Raw genomic sequence first — 22607 nt, 5'->3', positions numbered from 1 at the left:
GCCAGAGGATCCAGGGGATTCCATCTCCTGCCTGCCAGTGTTAACAGAGAGTATGTGACTTGACTTCAGAAAAAACACCCCCCCAGTGTCCATGCTGCTGTCAGTCCATAACCCACCCTGACCTGTGCCTGTCATTTGTCCTCTCAGGGTCTGAGCAGCATGTGCAGCTTCCCTGAGGCCCCATCTGACCACCATCATGGTGACAGCCCAAATCCATCCACCTAGGCAGGGAAGGGGACCCAGGCTCAGAAGGCATGGAAGGCATAAGTCTGGGCAACTCCCTTCTCTAATTAACAAAGCAGATGCCTATGGCCATCGGATGGCTCCTCCTGACCATTACACTGTACCAGAGCAGATTCCATGCTGAGAAGGTCAGCCCACCATCCAGAACCTGCACCCCAGCATGTGCTAAGTGCAGACTGCCAGCCACACCAGCTGACGTTTTCAGTCCTCAGTGGGTCACAAAACCCTACACTTGTCTCCAAGCTCTTATTAGGAAGTAAACTACCCAGACCTGTCCTAATAATGAAAATCTGTTCTGCTTCAGCCCGCAGAATGTAGACACCTTCCCAGCCCTGGCTTCTTGTCTCAGGTGTTTGGCCCACTGTGACTTTTCTTCTCTGGCTAACCCATCAGCAACCAGGTACAGATTCTTGGTCTCTGTCCCACCAGTTTCTCAAACCTCACCAGCTCCTGGCCCTGCCCAGGGCTCCACTGCAGCCCTGTCATTCAAAAGACCAGTGCCTTGCTTTGAGAGGGCCTGAGTGGCTCCCCAGCCCAGGCCAGCAGAGAGGCAATTAGAGGAGTATGCTAGCTGTGTGGTTCACATCCTTCTTCTCCTCCAAGAGGAAACAAATATTTTGAAGACACGAATTCATAGGGAAGGCACATTACTCAGCAGGTCTGCTTCTCAGCACTCCCTGAGGGGAAGGCACAGAGCAGGGCAAAGGCCGTCATCATTGTGTTAATAATGGATGCCATGCTGCCTAAAGGCCCACTGTCGTCCGTGCATGTGCTTCACAGAAGTCCAATTAGGGCTGAATTATAGTAATCAATAGAGCAGCAGGATTTAGTTCCAAACAAAGAAAACACGGCCCCATTCCACTGAGGGGGATTTATGAGAGAGAGGCATGCTGACATAATTGGAGGATGCATTTGCAGCCTGCAAGCTCTCCTGGGTCTGGCATGTCTTTGAGGGAAAATCCAACTGGCCCTGTTGTGTAAGTGCTTGGGCCTTCCCTCCAGGGATACCAGAGGAAGGCAGTGTCCTGACCAGAGCAGGTGGGTGAAGTAGGAGGAGTGTGCCCTCAGTATCAGACACTCGAGGCTCAAGTGTCTGGTGGGGTGACCTACCTTATGCAAAGGGTTTACCTCTTTGAGCTTCTCTGAATATGTCCTCACATGCAAAGTATTATAGTTAATATGGATTGTATACTTGAAATTTGCTGAGAGTCGATCTTAAGTATTCTAACCACACACACATGAAAATTGTAACTATGTTAATGTCTTAATTAGCTTGATTGTGGTCATCATTCAACAATGTATACATTAAATGTTCAATGAGTACATTAAAATGTATACAATGTAAACATACATTAAACAATGTATCAGGACATCCCATTGTACACCTTAAATATATACACTTTTCATTTGTCAGTCATACCTCAATAAAGCTGGAAAAAACCCTACCTGCTCCATAGAACTGTCTATAAACATGTCTACAAGTGCCCTGAACCTGTCCCCATGCATGGCACGTGGGGCCACTGGGATGTGCTTCTCCTTCTCCTTCTTTCCCCACACTAACACCTCATACACTCCACCTCCATGTCCCGATGCTGCTCCCCCTTCTCGAGTGTCCTTCTCCCCAATGCTTCCCTCCTACATTACCCCAGCCAAGCACGGATAGGATCCTCCAGGGTCCCTGTGTTCACACATAGCACTCCCACATCCTCCCTTTGAAATAGAACCCTTTTCTTGTGCTTGACCCTGGTCTCTACTGATGGAGCACAGGCCACCATAGATGGACAGCCCAGCCTAGATGATGGCCAGAGGGAAGGAGAAGGCTTCCTCAGGCTCCAGTTGAGAGCAAAGTGCTGATGGATCCCACTTCCGGCTGACCTTGAGTGGTCAGCCATTCCCCTCTACCTTACAACGAATCCTATGCCTGGCCAGCTCACACAGAAGCCACCCATGACTGCACAGTATCAAAGTGGTTGCCCCTTCCCCGCCCCACCACTGAAAACTACACGTCACCTTTGCCAGGGACTGACAGGGTCTTAGCTCTGCTTATGTGTGTATGGTCCAATTCATGATACATCTGAAGTGCCAGGGAAGACAAAACAGAAAAAAATGGCATTAGGGAGAAAAGCGGGCAAAATAGGAGGAGACTGACCATTGGCTATTTTTAATTTTTTTTTCATGTTTATTTATTTTGTGAGGGAGAGAGAAAGAAAGAGAGAGAGAAGAGAGAGAGAACAAACAGGGGAGGGGCAGGGAGAGAGGAAGACAGAAAATCCCAAGCAGACTCTGTGCTATCAGAGCCTGATGTGGGGCTCAAACCCACAAACCATGAGATCATGACCTAGGCTGAAATCAAGAGTCATATGCTTAACTGACTGAACCATCCAGGCACTCCAACTATTGGCTATTTAATAGGTAAGAGTAGCAAATATATTGGAAAATGAGCATGACACAGCAGGAATCTTGGTCCAAAGGGAACAAAAATGGTTTCATGGAAGGCTGAGGTTTTATGTTCCTCTGTAGGGATAAAGTAAAACCACGAGTGGGATTCTACCCAGCACACTGGAGCACAGACCTTGGTGGGAAAAGCAAGGCAAAACAGCTGGAGCTCCCGGAACAGAAGAGGATCCTGGAGCTGTGGTCTGCATGCTTACCAGGTACCAGTTTCCTAAGCATGTTGCCTCAGTTACTTCTCAGAACTGTCCCATAAAAGAGGACTCATGGAACTGCCCCACTTCCCAGATGAGAAAGTGGAGGCTCAGGGCCATACAGACACTCTATAGGTCCCTTCACAGCACACTCCCAGTGGCAGTAACACCTGAGCCATCAGTTTCAAAGAGTACTTGCACCAGGGCCCTGCCTCCTGATCTCAGCTTCTGCTGCTTTGCCTTAGAGGCTGGTCATATGAGCATCACTTTAAGGAGCCAAATCACAAAATTCCCTTTGGTTCAAGTCAGCAAGTATTTACTGAGCACCTACTATGAGCCTTGAAACCACTTAGACAGTAATTGGCCACTGTCTCCAGTCTGTCATTGCTGGGGACTTGCAGGAGACTGATTCTCCTGCAAACAATGCCAGAGTCTGTGCTCAGACCCATTGGGATGTCTGTTACTTTTCTGTCAGCATGAAACCAACTCCTTTTATATCAGAGCTAGAATGCCAACTGACCCTGGTTCTGACCACAGAGTTAGCATTATCCATCAGAAGAGGACCCTCATTCCATTAGTGTAATCACCCCAGGAGAGCACATGGCTTCACCCTTGAAAGCAGGAACTACTTGCTGCCTGAGAGCAGAATTTCCAGAAATAACTGATGCCTCCTTTCACCTGGAGCCAAGACAGCCCTCAAAGTGTCACACAGTACACATTCAGGGTAGACCTTTACCCCTAATGGGCTGGGAAACAGCCAAGAGCCAAGAGAGAGACTTACCCTCCCCTAAAGCTGATGTCCCTAAGCCAGAGGGAACATTGTCTGCATCTTACTCCCACCTAAGCCACAAGGATAAGACCCAGACAGCTTAGTTTGGCTTACTGGCCCCACATACTAGTATCCTAACTATCTCTCCACATTTATCTCCATTGCAATGTTCTCCATGGCTTGCTGGCAGAATGTTTGCACTAACTTACTGAATGGAAAGAAGAAAGGAAGGGAGGGAGGGAGGGAGGGAGGGAGGGAGGAAGGAAGAGGAAGTAGACTGAACTTGTGGTCCAGTCTTTACATAGATACACAGTCTAGGTTAAAAATAACTACTACTGATGGGCACCTGGGTGTCTCAGTCAGTTAAGCATCTGACTCTGGATTTCAGCTCAGGTTGTGATCCTCCTGGATTTGTGAGATGGAACCCCAAGTTGGGCTCTGGGCTGACAGTGCAGAGCCTGCTTGGGGTTATCTCTCTCTCTCTCTCTCTCAAAATAAATAAACATTTAAAAAAGCTACTACTGATAATAACTTAAAGTCTTTAATTTCCTTCCCCCAAAATCATTTAAAAGGAATTTTAACCTATAACGCACACACACACAACACACACACACAATCACACCCTGACATAACCCATCTCTTCCCACATGTCCCTCAACCCCTGATACAACCTCTAAAGAAAACCCCACCCTCCCCTGCCTCAGCACTCTCCCTCCTCACTCCTGCTATCTGCTCCCTGGTCTTCCCCTGTAAGCCCCACCACTGTGAGCTTATCTTCTCCGTCAAGGTCCAGGTCCTGTTGAGAGGAAGGGAAGAAAGAGGTCCTGTATAGAGCAGAGAAGCTCAAGAACTCAAGTGGCAAGCTGTCCCATCTGTGTGGGAAGAGGATGGGTGCTAAAGCAAGCACAATGTGTACCAGTTCTGTAACTCGGCAGTTAAGAGCTTAGATCTGTGCAATCCAGATCCACACATCACCACACAAGCCATGCAGCCTCCAACAAGGGGACAGCAAAACCTGCCCTTTGGGGCTGTTAAATAATCATAGAAGAAGTGTTTAGAACAATACCTGACACAGAGTAAATGTTGACTTTCATCATTTAAGATTGTTAATTTTTCTCATCTGATAGCTAGGTGGTTCAAAGTCTTAGATTGAGCAGGAAGAAAAACTAGAGATCATTTAGTTAAACTTCCCTTCCAAAGCCAACTTTAATCTCTAAGCCATATCATTACCAGGTAGGCACCAAATTCTTACACTTTCAGGAAGAGGGAACTCACCAGTGACTCCTGCAGAAAGAGAAAAGAGCCAGAGGGTGACTAACAGAGTCTGGGGTACATACCCCAGATGAGATGAGGAGTAATTGTGCTTTTATTTCTCCAAAGGGGGTATATTCATCACAGCTCTGTGGTTGAAAACTACCAAAAATTGACTGAACAGGCTTAAGCTAAAAAGGACGTATGTTATTCCTCTTAATCAAAACATCCAGGAGCAGGGCTTTCAGGCAAGGGTGGATCCAGGGGCTCAACGAGGTCATCATGACTCAATCTTATTTTTACTATTTCTTGATTCTATTTTCCTATGTGTTGACTCATTTCCAAACATAATTTCCTCTTGTAATGACTGCCAACAGCTCTGAGTTTATACCCTATGAGTTTAGTAGTCCCAATAAAGGCAAGTCACCTTTCCCAGTGGTCCTGCACATGTACCAGGATTACCTCTGGTCAGACTGCTTTCAGTCACATTCTACCTCTGAAGCAATCACTATGGCTAGGAGTATTCAATGCATTGAATGGCCAGGTCTGCATTCCACACCCACCCAAGAGTCCTGAAGGATAAGCAGTTTTTCTCACTCACAAAGTGAGAGAAAAAATGGGGTCTTATTTCCAAATTAGGGTGGGGGGCATGGATGCTGAGCAGGCAAATGCCTTGGGGATCCACTTGGAAAGAAATTTTGAGGGTGAAAGTTATTTGAACATCATGGAAACCACCCCCCCTTCTCCCTCCCAGGAACCCCGTCCTGCAACACTCTCTTAAAATGAAGATCACCCGTGGGAGAGCAACATCCACAACTGTGCCCTCCCCATAGACCGGCAGGGAGTCAGCAGTGAGGAAGTCAGGATTGGGGGAAAGGGCCTGTGAAACCCCCTTCTTTGGCACTGTGGTGGGATTACTCCTCTGCTCCCAACCCAGGCTAGCAGGATGACTGTCTTCCTAGGTTCTAGGTCATTTACTGTCCACCCTGCCTGACAGTCTCACCTCACTGTTCTGGGCCCTTTGTGGTCTGGTCAAAAGCTTGTAGTCTGTTTGGCTGGGCTGTTTTCTTACAGGTGGGGGGCCCCATGTGGCCTGACCTCATGGGCAAGAGCTGGGTAAGTACTGCCTGAGAGATTGAATGTACAAAGAGATAATAGCCACACCAAACATAAAAATAGAACTCTGACTCACAATCTGCAGCAACTAGCCCAGGAAACCAATCCATGGTCCATAGTAACCAGTCCAGCAAGCCAACTTACTGTCTGCAAGTTAGACTTAGAGGAAGTCAGCCCACTGTCTCTAGCAACTGGTCCAGTAAGCCAAACAATAACCCTGTAACTATGGGCCTAAACTGGCCAGGACGTGGTTTGTAACTGACAAAACTCCAATTTTTGTCTTTGCTTCCAACTTAACACCAACCAGAGAGCCAAATATGCACCCCTAAGCAATCACATAGGATTCCCTGCCTCTGGTTAGCCTGCTTATAGCTTCCCCGTGCCAACAGAGCACTCCTTCCCTTTTTCTACCATAAAACTTTCCATTCCTGCACCTGTCTTTGAGTTGCTGCCAAAACATAAGTGACAATAGCTGACTCCCTTGCTATTGTGAGTTCTGAATAAATAACCTTTGCTTGTTGTCATTTGGGTGGCTTTTGTTTATTGCCAGAGAGCTGCTCAGATGTTGCCCTGCTCCCCACCTAAGTGAGCCCTGGAAGAATACTTGTTCTCCTCTCCCTCTCAGGTGATTCTTGCCTAACTCAGCAGCTACAGCCAGACACCCCACTGGTGCCAGGTTTTGTGGATGAGCCAGGTGGAACTGGGTGTGTTGCCTTCTCTGAACACGTCACAGGGTGCTCCCTGACCTTTAATCCGTGGCAGAGTCTGCCTGGCAAGTACCAGGAGGGAGTGCAGAGTGTAGGAGAAGAAGGAGGATGGTGTGTGTCGGGGGCAGGGAGGGGGAGGTCAATGAGTCCAGGATAGAGTTTGAGTTTGAAAGCCCATCAGTGACACAGGGCTGGCATCTGACATGGGCTTTGAAGGATGAATTCAAAAGATAGCAAAGAAAGGTCTGGGGCAAATGGAAGCCAAGCAGAAAAGCATGGAGGCAGGAGAACTTTGAAGGAAACATGGTCATTTGTGGCTCAGAGACATTACTGCTTCCCTTTGGGGCCCTGAATGCCTGTAGTTCAAAAACACTTTTCAATAAACACAGACAAAAACACTTTTCAATAAACACAGATTAAAAAGGCTTAAATCTCTGTTTCCCTGTTCTCCATATGCATAAAACGATAAACACCCCTGGGATGGCTGGGATTTATATAGGCAGATTTTTGCAAGTTGTCTTATGTATCTGAACTATGGTTTATAAATCAAATTTGGCTCTCTTTGCTGGAGAGTAAATTATTTATCCAAGGCAGAGCACAGGCGATAGAAGGAAAGGCACAGAGAAGTTGCTGTTTCTCAGATATCATTTATATTCCCAGAGATGAGACAATATTGGGGGTGGAAGTTTCTGCCTTGCCAATTTTAGCATTCCTTCTTCATTTCATGTGCTCTCTGCTGGTAGCCAAGGATTTCTGAAATTGGCTTTCTGTTGAGCCTTCACTCATGGAATTCAAATCAGAGTCCCAAGTTTGGGTCCAGCACTCTACTCAGTTGGAGATGCCCTGAGTGTGGGAGATAACATGTCCAGCTGTAAGTTGGGGACCAGCAGGCCACCCTGAACCAACTCTCATCTCACTCTCCACATGACTTTAGGTACTCTACCTAACCCTGCTGGACCTCTGTTTCCTCACAGCCAGAATGGAGTAGTAACGTCCTTCCCAAAGGGTCTTGTGGGATTGAATGTGATTGCATCTGCCATACTGCTAGATGGAATAATAAGTGGGATCAGTCCCCATGTGCTAAGAGCCCAATGTGAGTTGGTTTTTCTAACAGCCAGAACCCCTTAGGGGGGGTCTGTGAGGAGGTGGGGCATAGCTAACTTTCAGTCATAGTTCTCAAGGGCACACTGGTTTTATTTTCTCATTCTTTGGCTCTGATCTGCAGGAATGGGGAGTGGTGCTCACATGTCTGGGGCCACAATGCTATGTTGGGCTAAACCCCATAAGCCCCTCCATTTATTATCCCCATGCACTTCAGGAAGAACAGAAATGAGCCTCCATCAAGTAGACTCTAAAGAATTGTGGACTGGTTATATTTTCCTAAAAATCCAGCAAAGAACTGTAAGATTTGTGATCTCAAATAGAACCATCTGCTGTCCATATTTACTATCAAATGTTTCCTAGGACCTACCTATGACTGTGTCTGTATAGGCCCAGTTGTTCAAGGTCTCATGGCCTTCAGGTCACCAGAATTATTTTTCTCCATAGTTGGCTTTGAGGAGAAAGTACCAGCTGACATAAAACAAAGCTGGTAATGTAGTCCTGGAACATCACTCCTGGGGTCTGCTCCCTCCCCACAGATACCTCCCAGTCACCTGCCCCTTCTACATCTGCTGCCTGCATGTGAGAGCTATGCTCACACTGTAACCCTCAGGTGCTGCTAGTGTCCAAAGTCCAAGGAAGGTTAAATTGTATTTATTAAACTAGATTTCTTGAGGCAGAAAAGAAGACATGTATCTTCCAGAAAGAATGCCAATAAGTGTTGAAATGAAAATGAAAATAGTTATTTGTCTGAGCCCAAGTTGATTCCAAAAATAATGTAAAATAATCCATTTCCTGAGCATTTTAGCTTACTGAGGTTTTACAGCATCCTTCTGACCATCATGCAAGAAGTATTTTCAGAGTGCCTCTGTGCCTGTCACCACTGTGGGCTCAGCTGTGTCATCCTGGGGCCCACCCTCAAGCCTCAGAGACACCATGGCCCCAGGCAGGCAGGGGTACAGCCTGTGGATAAGCATTCCCAAAGTGCTATATGTAGAAGAGGTGAGAATTGAAGACACATCTGAGTCTCACAGTCAGAAATGAGGGAATGATGTTCTTACCCTGGGACAAGGAAGTAGCAGAAACAAATGTCAGCTCCAAAAGAGCAAGAGGAAAGGCAGGGATGAACTATGTTGCCCATAAATATGTGTTGAAGTAGTAACCTCTAGTGACTCAGAAAGTGACCTTATCTGGAAATAGAAGTAATCAAGGAAAAATGAGGTCATTAGTGTGGGCCCTAATCCAATGGAATTGGTTTCCTTATAAAAAGGGGAAATTTGGATGGAGACACATCCACAGAGAGACAACATGAAGACATAGGGAGAAGATGCTATATGACTGGAGTCATGTATCTACAAGCCAAGGAACACCAAAGAGTGGCAGCAAACACCAGAAAACTAAAAGAGGAAAGAAAGGATTTTCCTCAAGAGCTGTCAGAAAGTGTGACCCTGCCAACATCTTGATTTCAGACTTTTCAGTCTCCAGAACTTGAGAAAATAAATTTCTGATGTTTTAAGTCACCCAGTGTCTGGAACTTGTCACAGCAGCCCTAGGAAAGTAGTACAGGGAGCATTGTAGTTTGGGTTCCTTCAGAAGTCCACTATGGGGCAAAGACACAGAACAAGTAGACTTGGAGAGTGGGAGTCTGGGAACACTGGTGGAGGAGAAGGGAAGTGAGGCAGGGATAGGAAGACAGCCAACAATGTGTTATCAATCCAGGGACCTCTGAGGGCACTGGGGTTGGATGCCTCTGGGGAATGTTGAAAGCCATGCAGAACCTCCAGCTGCAAGGCAAGGGAGCTGGGTATTTATGTACCAACTCCCGTGAGTTCAGGGCCACTATCATGATAGGGGGCAGGGGTGGTGGAATAGGGAGGTGTTAATTTTCTGGAACTCTGTGTGGTGGGCATCATGGGCTCCAGAGACCAGAGAAAGCCCTTGGGCAGGGAAGCCCAGGACCGATGGTGTGTGCTGATGAGACAAGGGCATGCATAGGGCACCAGAGACCAAAAAGTCTGGACTTTGCCACATAGCCAGTAGGGATGTAATGAAGTTTCCTAAGCACAGGATTGACCAGAACTTGACTTTTGGGACATGAACATGCTAAGTTGCACTAGAGAAGGAAAAACAAAAAAGAGACAGCTTAGGGGTAGCACTGCTAGGTGAGGGGCACAACACCCAATTGACGTGGAGATAGTAGGAATGCCAGATCTCATCCCCTAAGCTACATGATCATGACTTAGGGAGCCTTGAGAAAGCGAGGAGTCAGGAAGTGGAGAAGGATGGCTTCCTGACATCTGGGATGAGTAGGTTTAGGAAAAGGACTGCTCACCATGCCCCTCACTCCCCCCACTCAAGTCCAAATTTCAGACCAAATGAGAAGCATAAACCTGCTTCTGGGAGTTGAGCAGATGGCTTTTCCAAAGCTTTCCCAGTTCTCATTCCATCCAAAGCAAACACAGATTAGAAGCCACAGGGTTTGCAAATGCCACCGTGCTATTTGGAACTAGGATTTCATTTGCCAATTTGTAGCCTGTACTTCCAACTTTGCTTCAAAAGAGAGGGTTATCAACACTGACTTTTAAATAAATGAAGAAACTGAATAATGCATCCAATGTAAATATGGCTTTAATTTCCTTGACAATAATAATCATATAAAAATCATTGACATAAATTGCTTAACATATAGAAGACCCCCAATAGGAAGCACAAGAAAGAACATGACCCTCGTTAACTCACATAAATCACAGAGACATTGGTTTTCCTCACTTCTGACCAGAGGTGCCCTCCAAGCTGGCCTGCTCAGGGAACTGGCTGCTCTCTCCTCCTCCTTGAAGGGAAGGTAATATCCTTCTCTCTCCACAGGCCTGAGAACAACCAGCCTCAGTTCAGCACTGGATCTGTCAGTTCCTGTGTTACCACTAAGTCTGGTGCTTGTGGAGGGGAGGGTGGTACATCCTCAGAAGCATTTCTGGGAGACTCAAATGTGGATTTAGCTGGCTGAGACAGAAAAAAAGATTAACCATGCTCAGGCCCAACTGTGATGTGCCTACAGCTGACATCAGGTGGGGGACAGTTACCAGAACCTGGAGGAACTTGGGAGCAACTCCCAAGACAGGATCACAGTCTGTTCTTCGCACTACTGTGTGAAAGAAGACTCTGGTGTCTGTGCCTCTTTCCCCAGGAAGGTCTGGGCACACACCACAGAGGCTGAAGACAGATTAACATTCATACATGCATTTATTATACCTTCCTATATTCCCTCAACAAACATTTACTGAGAAGGCACAGATGAAGGAAGCCTCATGGGGGTTGGGTACATAGGTGGGCCCCAAAGCACACTGCCAGGGGATAGAGTAAGAACTGGGACTGAAACAATACAGTGTCACAGCCAAAAGGGTGGACTCTACTCCCAAAACACAAGATCAGAATTCAACCCTCATAACCTGCAGACTGCCTGTATTGGGCAAATTATTTAACTTCCCCAGGGCTTAGTTTCCTTATTTATAAAATAGGGGTGATAAAAGCACCTGCTCTAGGGTGTCGTGGAGGACTAAAGGAGATATAAAGGCTGTCTAGCAAAATCCCTGGCATGTGGTGAGTCTAATAAAGGTTATAGTCATCATCACTGAGAGGAGAACATAGTGTCACTGGAGGACTGCACAGCTAAATAATGTGAGTGGAACACACAGCCAACAAAATGGAAGAGGCAAGCTTTGAACCCAGATAGCTGAATCCAGAGGCTACATCCTTGATTCCTACATCCTGCTGACTTCCAGGAAGAAGAGGGCAAGGAACCTGAGAGTAACTGACTCCCAAGCGTCAAACACACACTCTCGTTTAATCTTGTCAATGAGCCTGTGATGAGTCATATTATCCCCGTTGCAGGTAAGGATCCAGGTCATAGATGTTAGGTAGCTTGGTGGGATCTCCTCTGGACTCCCAAGAACACCCTAATCCTACAGTTGTAACCTATGTCTCCATCTGATAGTGCTTACAATACCTTCTCAGAACAGCTGTAACATTCCTGGCCACAAATTGTGTTGGGTTGAACTGTTTTGTTTTGTTTTTAGTGCTTACCTGAAGAAATCAAGTTTATCTAGAGTGTCTTGCCCTCAAAGAAGCCAGAGGGCTAATGACCACCTTCTCAGTGAGATGGTAAAGGCCCACCTGTTCTTAGTAATAGCAATCTTCCTGGTTGGAAATGAAGTTGACATTGAGGGCCCATTGCAAATGGACTAAAACACTATGTTTTTTAAATAAATCCTATGGTAGAGTCTTTGATGAAGTGAGGACTCACCTGTGAAGCAAACGGTCCTCCTTTTATTTATTAGTCTGTGTCTTCAGACAGGAAAGAGAGTGTGTTTGTATGTAAGTTATGGTAACAGTGCCTAACTGAGAACTTACAAAGTCCTAGGACTTCCCCTAATAATGTTACAACGTTATCTCCTTTAGTTAGGACACCACCACCATGAGCTAAGTTCTGATATTATCCCCAGTTTACAAATAATTTATCAATCAAGAAGGACCAGAGCAGTGATACTCAAAAGGTGTCAAGGATCAGCAGCATCAACATCACCTGGAAACATGTTAGAAATGTATATCCGTGGGCCCCCATACAGGCATATCTACCAGAACCTTTGGGCAGGGCCAGCAATCTGTGTTCTAACATGCCCCCAGGTGATTCTGATATATGTTCAAGTATGAGATCCAGCAGCCTAGGGAAAATGAAGGACCCCCTAATCACAATGTCTTATAGCAGGGGTTGGTAAACTATGGTCAAGCATCAAAGCCAGCCCACTCTCTGTTTGTAAATAGTCTCCTTGGAATACAGCCATGCCTGTTTGTTTAAATGTTGTCTATGACCAATGTCCTGATAAAGAAGCAGAACTGAGTAGTTGTGACAGAGGCCACATGGCCCACAAACCCTAAAATATTTCCTTCCTGGCCCTTTACAGAAATGGTGCTGACCCCAGCTTAGAGCAACTACAGTTTATGTCTTGCTCCCACTGCCCATCGCTGGAGGCAGCCATGGATCCTGCAACCCTCCTTCTCTGCCTTGGTTATAGTGGCATGTCCTATCTGGAGCTTTGCCAATTATGCTGGCAAAGGGAGAACAGACATGGCTTCTGCTCTGAAATAACAGGAGTTATCCACTCACAGTTCACTGGCCAAAGCCTAACATCCATGGAAAGGGAAGAATAATCCTCATTTTCCCCTTCCCATTCCCTCCACCCCAGGAGGGGAAGCAAATAATCATGAACAACAAGCTAATCCTCTCATCTAAGCCTTTCCCCTAGTAACAGATGTGAAGTTTGCTTTCCTCCCATGTGGGGAACACACACCCCTTGCCCAAGGGAGATGGCCCACCCCCTCAAGGCATCACTGGGAGGCCATCTCCTGGGGCTGTCTCTGTGGGCAGGAGCAGCCTCTCTTACCCCACATACAGCTGTGGAACAGGGATGGACCCATTGCACACTCCAGCTGCCCTACTGGGTGCACACCAATCCTGCTCCTCAAGAGGGCCCCTAGGGCCTTGCTTTCTGCAGCCCTTTGTTTCAGGTCCTTTCTGTTCTGCTGTTCTTGTCCATCTCTAAAAAAGGCAACAGAGAATATACTCTACTTGGGGGAAGTGTTTAGTTTTCTCAGCCTGCTTCCTGGCCAGAGGAGGCTTAAGGGTTAAGTTGCAAACAGCCTTGGCCTCTATTTGTTCTGGTCAGTGATTCTTTTGGTAGCAGAACTCTCTGGAAGATCTATTTATTTCTTATCTATTTGATTCCAGGCAGATCCAGGTAGCAATAGCCACACCCACAGTCCATTTTCCTGGCTTAAATGTGGGTACCCTGATCCCAAGAGACTCCTATGGGAGAGTTGTACCCCTAGCCTTTCATCCTTGAACCATATGGGGAGACTGAAGCACAGAGATGAAAAGTAAGTTTTCTCTGGCCTCATTCCTGAATTTGAACCCCGCTCTCTAGGTCTCCATAAACTGTCCACACTACCTATATTTACCACCTAAAATCTCAAGGCTTATCATTTTGTTCTATTTTAAATAATTCCAATGTCTTACTAAGCCATTTTCACAGGCTCAAGGAAGCTGAGTGAGATGCCCCCTTTTAACCCAAAGCTTTTTTTCATAGCAATTCCCCTTCACTTTCCTCTGAAGGCTCAGAAGTCCTCCCCAAACTTTAATGACATTAATGTCACCTGGGGGTGAGAGTGTGCTTGTTAAAACACAAATTCCCAAGCCCCATTCTCTCAGGATCTGATTTTGTGGGAGTGGAGTAGAGCTGGGAACCTGCATTTCAAGGAGGAAGTCCCTCCCCCACTCAATCCCTTGTCTCCCCCAGGGGATCCTGATGCAGATGGTAGGCTTGCCAAGCTTCCAGAAACATTGCCCTATTAGTTCTCTAATTCCCACCTGGTAGGGGATGAATAACATTCTGTGAGAAAGTAGCAACTTCTTCTGAAGTTGCTTGAGAGCATGTGAGAAGCACTTCATTAATTTTCATCCCAGTCCTTGGAGGTGGCATCATGATGGTTATAATTATCCCTCGATTACTGGGAGGGCTGAAGTGTTCTTAGAGAACGAACTTAGACACAGAAGCCAAATGACTGCCAAACTCACACAGCAGGCCAGCGAGGGGGTGAGGTTCTAAAGGAGCAGACCAAGGACAGAGGAGCAGGGCTCCACAGGGCTATAACTCAACCACTAAGTGTGAGAGACAAAGGAAAGGTCACACAGTGCTGCACTGAGTTTTATAAAATATTGGGTTAGTTGCTAATATTTTCGATTTAGGTACCTGCATACAGAGGTTCAAAATTAAAGAGATGCCTGGGTGGCTCAGTTTGTTAAGCATCTGACTCTTGATTTCAGCTCAGGTCATGATCTCGCAGTTCCTGAGATGGAGCCCCACATTGGTCTCTGCACTGACAGTGTGGAGCCTAATTGGGACTCTCAATCTCTCTGTCCCTTCCTCCCCCCACCTCCCCCACCTCAAAAAAAAAAAAAGAGTTCAAAATTGGCATTTCAGGAAGACCCAACCACTCTGGGAATGCACAGAGCTAACTGCAACTGTTTGCTCTGCAGGGTATGTAGTCTCCTGCTGCCAAAGGGCCACTTCACTCATCAGCTTTTCATGTGCTGGTCCTATAGGCAGTTGGATGGCTGCCCCGAACAGGTCAGTCACAGTTCCTGTCACAGGTCAGCCTCTGGGAGGAGGACTAGCAATCCTCCTTCCCATTTCAGTGGTCACAGACCTGACTTGCAAAGTCTGAGGAAATGTGAGCCATAAGAAAGCAGATGCCTCTCAGGAACAGGGAAAGTGCTAGTCACTTTCAAGGAGCCTGGTTTCATGCAACCTCATCACACCTGCAGCCAAGGAGGCAATGGTTCCAACATCATTCTGTCACAACCTTGGACTTTCCTAAAACCTGCCCCAACAACATCAGCCATCCTGAGGCCAAGGAAACACAGAAGAATGCACGGAAGCAAAATGAGTCTGCCTAGAGGAAAGTCTTGCTTATGTTTTTCTGGTGGCAAGAACATTTGAACAAAGACTTAAGAGAAAATTGACAGCGTTAGAATGAGTTTATCACTAACAAAGCTACCACAGGCTTTTTGGTGGTATTTGAAAATTAAGTTAACATTAATTTAACATTAAAACAAGGGATTTAATGGAGGCTGAGGAATAAATTAAGCCTTTGAATGAGGTATCCATTTTAATATGCAAAACAATGTAAAATAATTCCATTTAAGCAATTAGTTAAAAAACATTTTGCTTTTTCTGTCCCTTTCTGGTGTTCAAGATGTCAAAGTGAGGACATGGTGTGTGGTCCAGTGGGAAATTCCAAATTTCTCTGGGTCTTCTGGCAGGAGGCAATATCAACTATGCTGATAACACAGGAGACAAAAATCTGTGTGTCGTCTCTGTGAAGGGGGATCAAGGCGACTGAACAGACTTCCTGCTGCTGCTGTGGGGGACATGGTGATGGCCACAGTGAACAAAGGCAAACCAGAGTTGAGAAAGAAGTTACATCCAGCAGTGGTAATTCGACAACGAGATTCATACCGAAGAAAAGAAGGCATGTTTCTCTATTTGAGGATATCACAGGGATCATAGTAAACAACAAAGGTGAAATGAAAGCTTCTGCTATCACAGGACCAGCTACAAAGAAGTGTGCAGACTTGTGGGTCAGGATTGCATCCAGTGCTGGCAGCATTGCACGATTCTTTGGTGTATTTGCTTTAAAAAAAAATTAAAAATTATTTGCTCCCCCCAAAATAATAAAAATAAAAATAAAAAAGCATTTTATCATAATCATACATTCACAAAAAAGTTATGAAGGAAGATCTAGGGACCACTATAGCAAGCACTCTCAATATGAGGAAACTAAAGAAGTAGTGGTCTTTAATTCAAAGTACACTGATAGGATGTATAGATAACTATCAGATTACTGAGCAATCTGATCTGTGACATCTATACCCCAGACAGCCTCTAGGAGTTACAAGAAAACAAAACCACACCCTACAAACCAGCTTAAGTCACAACCACCTCCCTCTTGTTGGCTGTAATTAACCATTCTTATACATTCATGTCATTTCTTAAGAAACCAGCCAGAATCCCAGAATGTCTACTATCCTGTCACAGCCTTCCTACTCATAACGGATTTTTATCTTTGATAGTATTAGCCCCAGAAGATAATCCAGAAACTCATTTTCAAAATGGTTTTTAAAAATTTCACTAACTGAAAGAATATTTTCCTTCAAGTATATTGAATTTATAGACACAGGACATACAATTACAGATTTCATTTGATAAACTACAGTCCCTGCTTTACCTGTTGGGGTGAGCACTGGGTGTTGTATGGAAACCAATTTGACAATAAATTTCATATTTAAAAAATAAAAATAAAATAAAACATAAACAATTTGAACCAGGACATTTCTCCTTATCCATGCATTCATCCATCATCCATGCATCTCAGTATTTATTTATTAAGCACCTCCTACCTGGATCACTATGAGTGCAACTGGAGATGCAAAGATGAATCCAACAGGCTTCTATGGAAGTTGGAAGTGCCATGAACATAAGAAACTGATGGCAAAATTACTAAGTACTGTCTCAGGACTCTTTGGTTATATGTGACATAACCTCCTTCAACTCAATCAAAAAAGGGAATTTATTGGCTCTTATAACTGAATAGCTTGGGATGGGTTTAAGGATAGATGGATCCAGGAGATTAAACATTATTGTCAGAAATCAGTCTGTATCTCTCTACTCTCCTTTCCTATGTTGGCTTTATTCTCAGATAGACTGTCTCTACATGATAGATTCCTATAGGTCAAGTTTACATTAGTCTTACTACAATCTCAAAAAAAAGTTTCTCTTATGCTTCTAGCAAATATCTCAGAATTTGCTTGTTCTAACTGGATCAACTTGAATTATGAAGCCATCCCTAATCTAATAGCCATTCAGGGAGATGGAATATTTCATTGCCCAGGACTGGTCCATGACTCACTCCAAGAGCCTGGGGAAAGAAGATCATGGCTCCATCCAAAAGTCATGGACTGAACTCTGAGGATGGGTAATGCCCTCAGAGAAAAGCAAGGTGCTATTATCACAGTGAGGAGAAAATAGGCAAAAAACAGTTGCTTCCTACAAATGTTCTAACAGAAATACAAGTCAGCATCCAAAGGGGGAGAGAATAGAAGTGTTGTAACAAGAATGCTGCTGAAGCTGAAGAGGAATCTGTGAGCCTCCTTGGTTTGAGTTTAGTTTCTTTGGATCCTCTGTTTTCCCATAAACCATTATATGTTCATCAAGAGTCATCTCTTTCAGTACCTACCACCATGCACCTCAGAATCTAGTTGCTTTATATCAACCTAAATATAATGCATTAGTAGTCATTCAATAAATGTTTATTGAGGATGGAGTTAAGGTGGCACAGAAGTAGGGGAACCAGGATTTCCTCATCCCTCAAACACAGCTGTATTGAGGGGATATCATTTGGAACTCCCAGGAAATCAATCTGTGTAGTGGCAGAAGGATCTCCACAGTTGGAGGGAGACAGCTTGGCAAGATTGAGATGTGTGTATGTGAATTTGGGGAAATAAAACAGCATAGGCACAGAGGAGAGGGAACCCTTTCTGTGGAGACACCAGGGAGAGAAAGAGAGAAGGGTTGTGAAAATGCAGCTTTGATTAGAACAAGAGGAAAACCTTTCTGGACCACAGACAGGGGAATGAGAAGTACGGAGAGTGCCAGTTTCTTTTTTTTCAAACAGCCTTAGGAGCTGAAACTCCAAGGTTTCAAAGTGCATGACTTCCTCTGGAACAGAACTGGAAGCCATGGCACACACTCCTGAGGAGGAGGGAGCCAGCCCCGGTATGTATAGCCCAGTGTAGTGATCTCAGAGGCACACAGAGAGACAAAAGTCCCCTTCCTGGAGTACTTTGGGAAAAGGGTTTATTGCCTCCCCAAGGACAATAGACCTTGCAGGTACCAGCCAAAAGCCTTTTATCAGCAGAGTGGAGTGGCTCTACTCTGGAACAGGGGAGAGAAGCTACACGGAGCTGGGTCCTTTAAGATTTCTTGTTTTGAATCCCAGCTGATCACCTAGAAAGTGCAGGAGAACTGTAGAGCAGGACAAGTTGACCATCCTCTATTCTCTGAGGGCTACCTGAACAGTGTGGGTGGAGATGCCTGGTCCAAGGAGGAGAGATTGGAGCGTCACCATTTTCCCTTCCAACACCAACATGGTGGGACTTCAGAGAACAGCACAGAGGCCCCCGTGGAGGCAGGACCTGCTTACATCAAACTCCTCCCCTCCTTGCCTGCCAACTGCTTGCTTACTTGAGTGGGTCTGACTGACTCAACAGACAACTGTTTCCTTTTTTGTTGTGGTTTTTGTTTTTTTTTTTCTTTTTCTTTCCTCCCTCTTCTTTTTTTTCTTTTGGAATCAGGCTCAGTGATTCTTATTTGCTGTGTTTCTTTTTTTTATATATATATATATATATATATATATATATATATATTAAAATTATATACAATGTATATATAAAAGTTTAAGAACCATAGGATCCCATCAATAGATGCAGAAAAAGCATTTGACAAAATACAGCATCTTTTCTTGATAAAACCCCCCAAGAAATTCAGGATAGAAGAACATAACTTAACATCATAAAAGCCATATATAAAAGGCCCAAAGATAATATCATCTTCAATGGGGAAATACTGAGAGCTTTCCCCCTAGTATCAGGAACACGACAGGGTTGTCCACTCTCATGACGTTATTCAACATAGTATTGGAAGTCCTAGTCTCAGCAATCAGACAACAAAACAAAATAAAAGGCATCCAAATTGGCAAAGAAGAAGTCAAACTTTCACTCTTCACAGATGACATGATACTCTATGTAGAAAACCCAAAAGACTCCAGCAAAAGCCTTCTAGATCTGACACATGAATTCAGCAGTTTCAGGATATAAAATCAATGTACAGAAATTGATTGCATTTCTATACACCAATAATGAAGCTACAGAAAGAGATATTAAGGAATTGATCCCATTTACAATTGCACCAAAACCTATAAGATACCTAGGAATAAACCTAACCAGACAGGTAAAAGATATGTACACTAAAACCATAGAAAACTTATGAAAGAAATTGAAGATGACACAAAGAAATGGGAAAAATTGGATATTTGTTAAATATTGTTAAAATGTTAATACTACCCAAAGCAATTTGTTAAATATTGTTAAAATGTTAATACTACCCAAAGCAATTTACACATTCAATGTAATTCCTAGCAAAATAATACCAGCATTCTTCACAGAACTAGAACAAACAGTCCTAAAATGTGTATGGAACCACAAAAGACTGCACATAGCTAAAGTAATGTTGAAAAAGAAAACCAAAGCTGGAAGCACCACAGTTTCAGACTTTAACCTGTATTACAAAGCTGTAATCATCAAGACAGCATGGTATTGGCACAAAAACAGACACATAGATCAATAGAATAGAATAGAGAACCCAGAAATGGATCCACAATTATATAGCCAACTGATCTTCAACAAAGCAGGAAAAAGTATCCAATGGAAAAAAGACAGTCTCTTTAGCAAATGGTGCTGGAAAAACTGGACAACAACATGCAGAAAAATGAAACTGGACCACTTTCTTACCCCACACACAAAAATAAATTTAAAATGAATGAAAGACCTAAATGTGAGACAGGAAACAATCAAAATCCTACAGAAGAAAACAGGCAGCAACCTCTTTGACATAGGCCACAGCAACTTCTTATTCAACATGTCTCTGGAGGCAAGGGAAACAAAAGCAAAAATGAACTACTGGGAGCTCATCAAAATAAAAAGCTTCTGCACAATGAAGGAAACAATCAGCAAAGGTAAAAGGCAACTGACAGAATGTGAGGAGATATTTGTAAATGACATATCAGAGGTAAAGGGTTAGTATCCATATCTATAAAGAATTTATTAAACTCAACACCCAAAAAGCAAATAATACAGTGAAGAAATGAGCAGAATACATGAATAGACACTTTTCCAAAGAAGGTATCCAGATGGAAAACAGATGTTCAACATCACTCATCATCAGGAAAATATAAATCAACCTCACACCTGTCAGAATGACTAAAATTAACAATTCAGGAAACAGCAGATATTGGTGAGGATGTGGAGATAGGGGAAACCTTTTGCACTGTTGGTGAAAATGAAAACTGGTGGGTGCAACCACTCTGGAAAACAGTGTGGAATTTCCTCAAAAAATTAAAAATAGAGCTATCCTACATCCTAGCAATTGCACTACCAGGAATTTATCCAAAGGATACAGGAGTGCTCATCCATAGGGGCACATGTACCCCAATATTCATAGCAATGCTATTGACAATAGTCAAGGTATGGAAAATATGTCCATCAACTGATGAATGGATTAAGAATATGTAATTGATATATACCCCAGAATCACCCCTGCTCCTATCTACTGATCTTAGGGGCAGAAGCATGACAAAAGCCAAAGGTTTCCCTCACTTTCTTAAGGTAGAATGTGGGCCTCTTGCTCACAGGGAGCCAAGAGACAGCCTGTAGAGTACTCCTTAGCCAAAACCCACACAAGGTTCTTCTGATTCCTGATGCAGCCACCTTGCTAATACATTCTGCTAGTCAGTCCATTCTCAACACTATCCAATTCTCACCCATAATGAAGAACTCTGGCCTTGCATGTATCCATTTTCACCACATTGCTTTATTATCAATCTAGGTTTTTTCTTGAGGTGCATATAAATTCAGTTTTCCAGAGTAATATCTTCTGCTTGCAAATGTCAAATCTGGTCCAGCCCTTTTGACTGTGAGATAGGTTGAGACAGAGTGTCCCTGGAATTTTGGTTTCAGGACTACATGGACATCCAGAGCCCTAAGGCATTGGAAGAGATCTGGTTGAGAACTGTTTGTGTGGAGGCTGAGCCAGAGGTATTAGGAGGGAGGTAGACCATTTTCTGGGCAGAGGAGAAATGAAGTTAAACATCTTTCTACATTGATCACATTCCCATTGGATGGAAATGGCAAACCAACTTTGGTCCCCTGTGTGGCCATTCCCTTCCCCTTACTGCACTTGTAGCTATATCTTTCTTCACCCTTTGGAGCCAAGAAGCTGGCACTCACTCAGCCAGCACAAAGGGATGGGCGGATGATTCCCACTCTGTTCTGCACTCAGTTACAGCTATCACCATCTGATATCCCAAAGGAGAAGCCCTCGGATCCCTAAGCTTGGTGGTAGGCTTTCTCTGGAATGTGGGTGGGGTGGGTAGGAGCCAGCTTGACTCAATAGCCTGTATAAATTCAGTGACTTCATCCTGCAAAGCAGACAGTTCACACAGGAGCAGTAGGCTCAGGAACTGATCATCAAGGAAAGAGCCCTTTAGAGGAAGATGGCACCAATGCCCATTCTCACACTTTGGATCAACAGCTGGGCTCAACTCACAGTGCAGCACAGTCACTGTTCACTCCACTCCCTGATGGGAAAAGCAAGAAAGCAGACAAAGCTCCAGGGCTCTCCAGTCCTTCTGAAAGAAGAAGACAGGCCTGTTGCTGATAGGGCTCCCACATAGAGACTGTTAGAGGGATTTTTTTCCCTAAGCCCTCAGATGTTTCTTCTTTTTCACACAGCCAGGTTGTTAGGAGATTGTGCTGGGCACTGCCTTCTCCACATAATTCCCTTCCAATGTCTGAAGGACTCTTTCTTTCCATATACACCTTTACACTTCTTTGCACCTTTTTTTTTTTTTTAGAAATAAGTCCTTCCCTGAATCCATTCAGAGAGTGTCTCAGAGACACATCCTCTGCCTTCAACCTGGGAGTCGTGTCCAGACCTTGTGACTGTGGGAGAGGTTTTGCCACAGGGCCCACTATTAACTAATTAATTTGGTTTTAGAACTATGTGGATATCCAGAGGCTCAGGGCATTTGAACTTTCCCAGCAGAAGAAGTTGTGTGTAGGCTGGTCCAGGTCTTTGGGGAGAGAGTTGGCCTCCTCTCTGGGCTGAGGTTAGACAATGGGATACTATTCGATACAATGAAATTATACAATGGGATACTCCTTGACAATGAAAAATAATGAAATCTTACCATTTGCAACAATGTGAATAAAACTGGAGGGTATTATGCTAAGCGAAATAAGTCAGTCAGAGAAAGACAGATATCATAAGATTTCACTCATATGTGGAATTTGAGAAACCCAACAGATGAACATGGGGGAGAGTAGGG

At 44.4% G+C, this 22607-nt stretch overlaps 1 pseudogene; it reads left to right on the top strand.

The window, feature by feature from the left end:
• Nucleotides 1-15641: 15641 nt before the first annotated feature.
• On the top strand, nt 15642-21610 carry LOC125915393 (60S ribosomal protein L23-like; annotated as a pseudogene).
• Nucleotides 21611-22607: the final 997 nt, after the last annotated feature.

The sequence above is a fragment of the Panthera uncia genome (assembly GCF_023721935.1).
Source record: "Panthera uncia isolate 11264 chromosome E2 unlocalized genomic scaffold, Puncia_PCG_1.0 HiC_scaffold_19, whole genome shotgun sequence".
Classification (NCBI taxonomy): domain Eukaryota; kingdom Metazoa; phylum Chordata; class Mammalia; order Carnivora; family Felidae; genus Panthera; species Panthera uncia.
The sequence above is the reverse complement of the archived record's forward strand: the minus strand, read 5'-3'. Positions and strand labels throughout refer to the sequence as shown.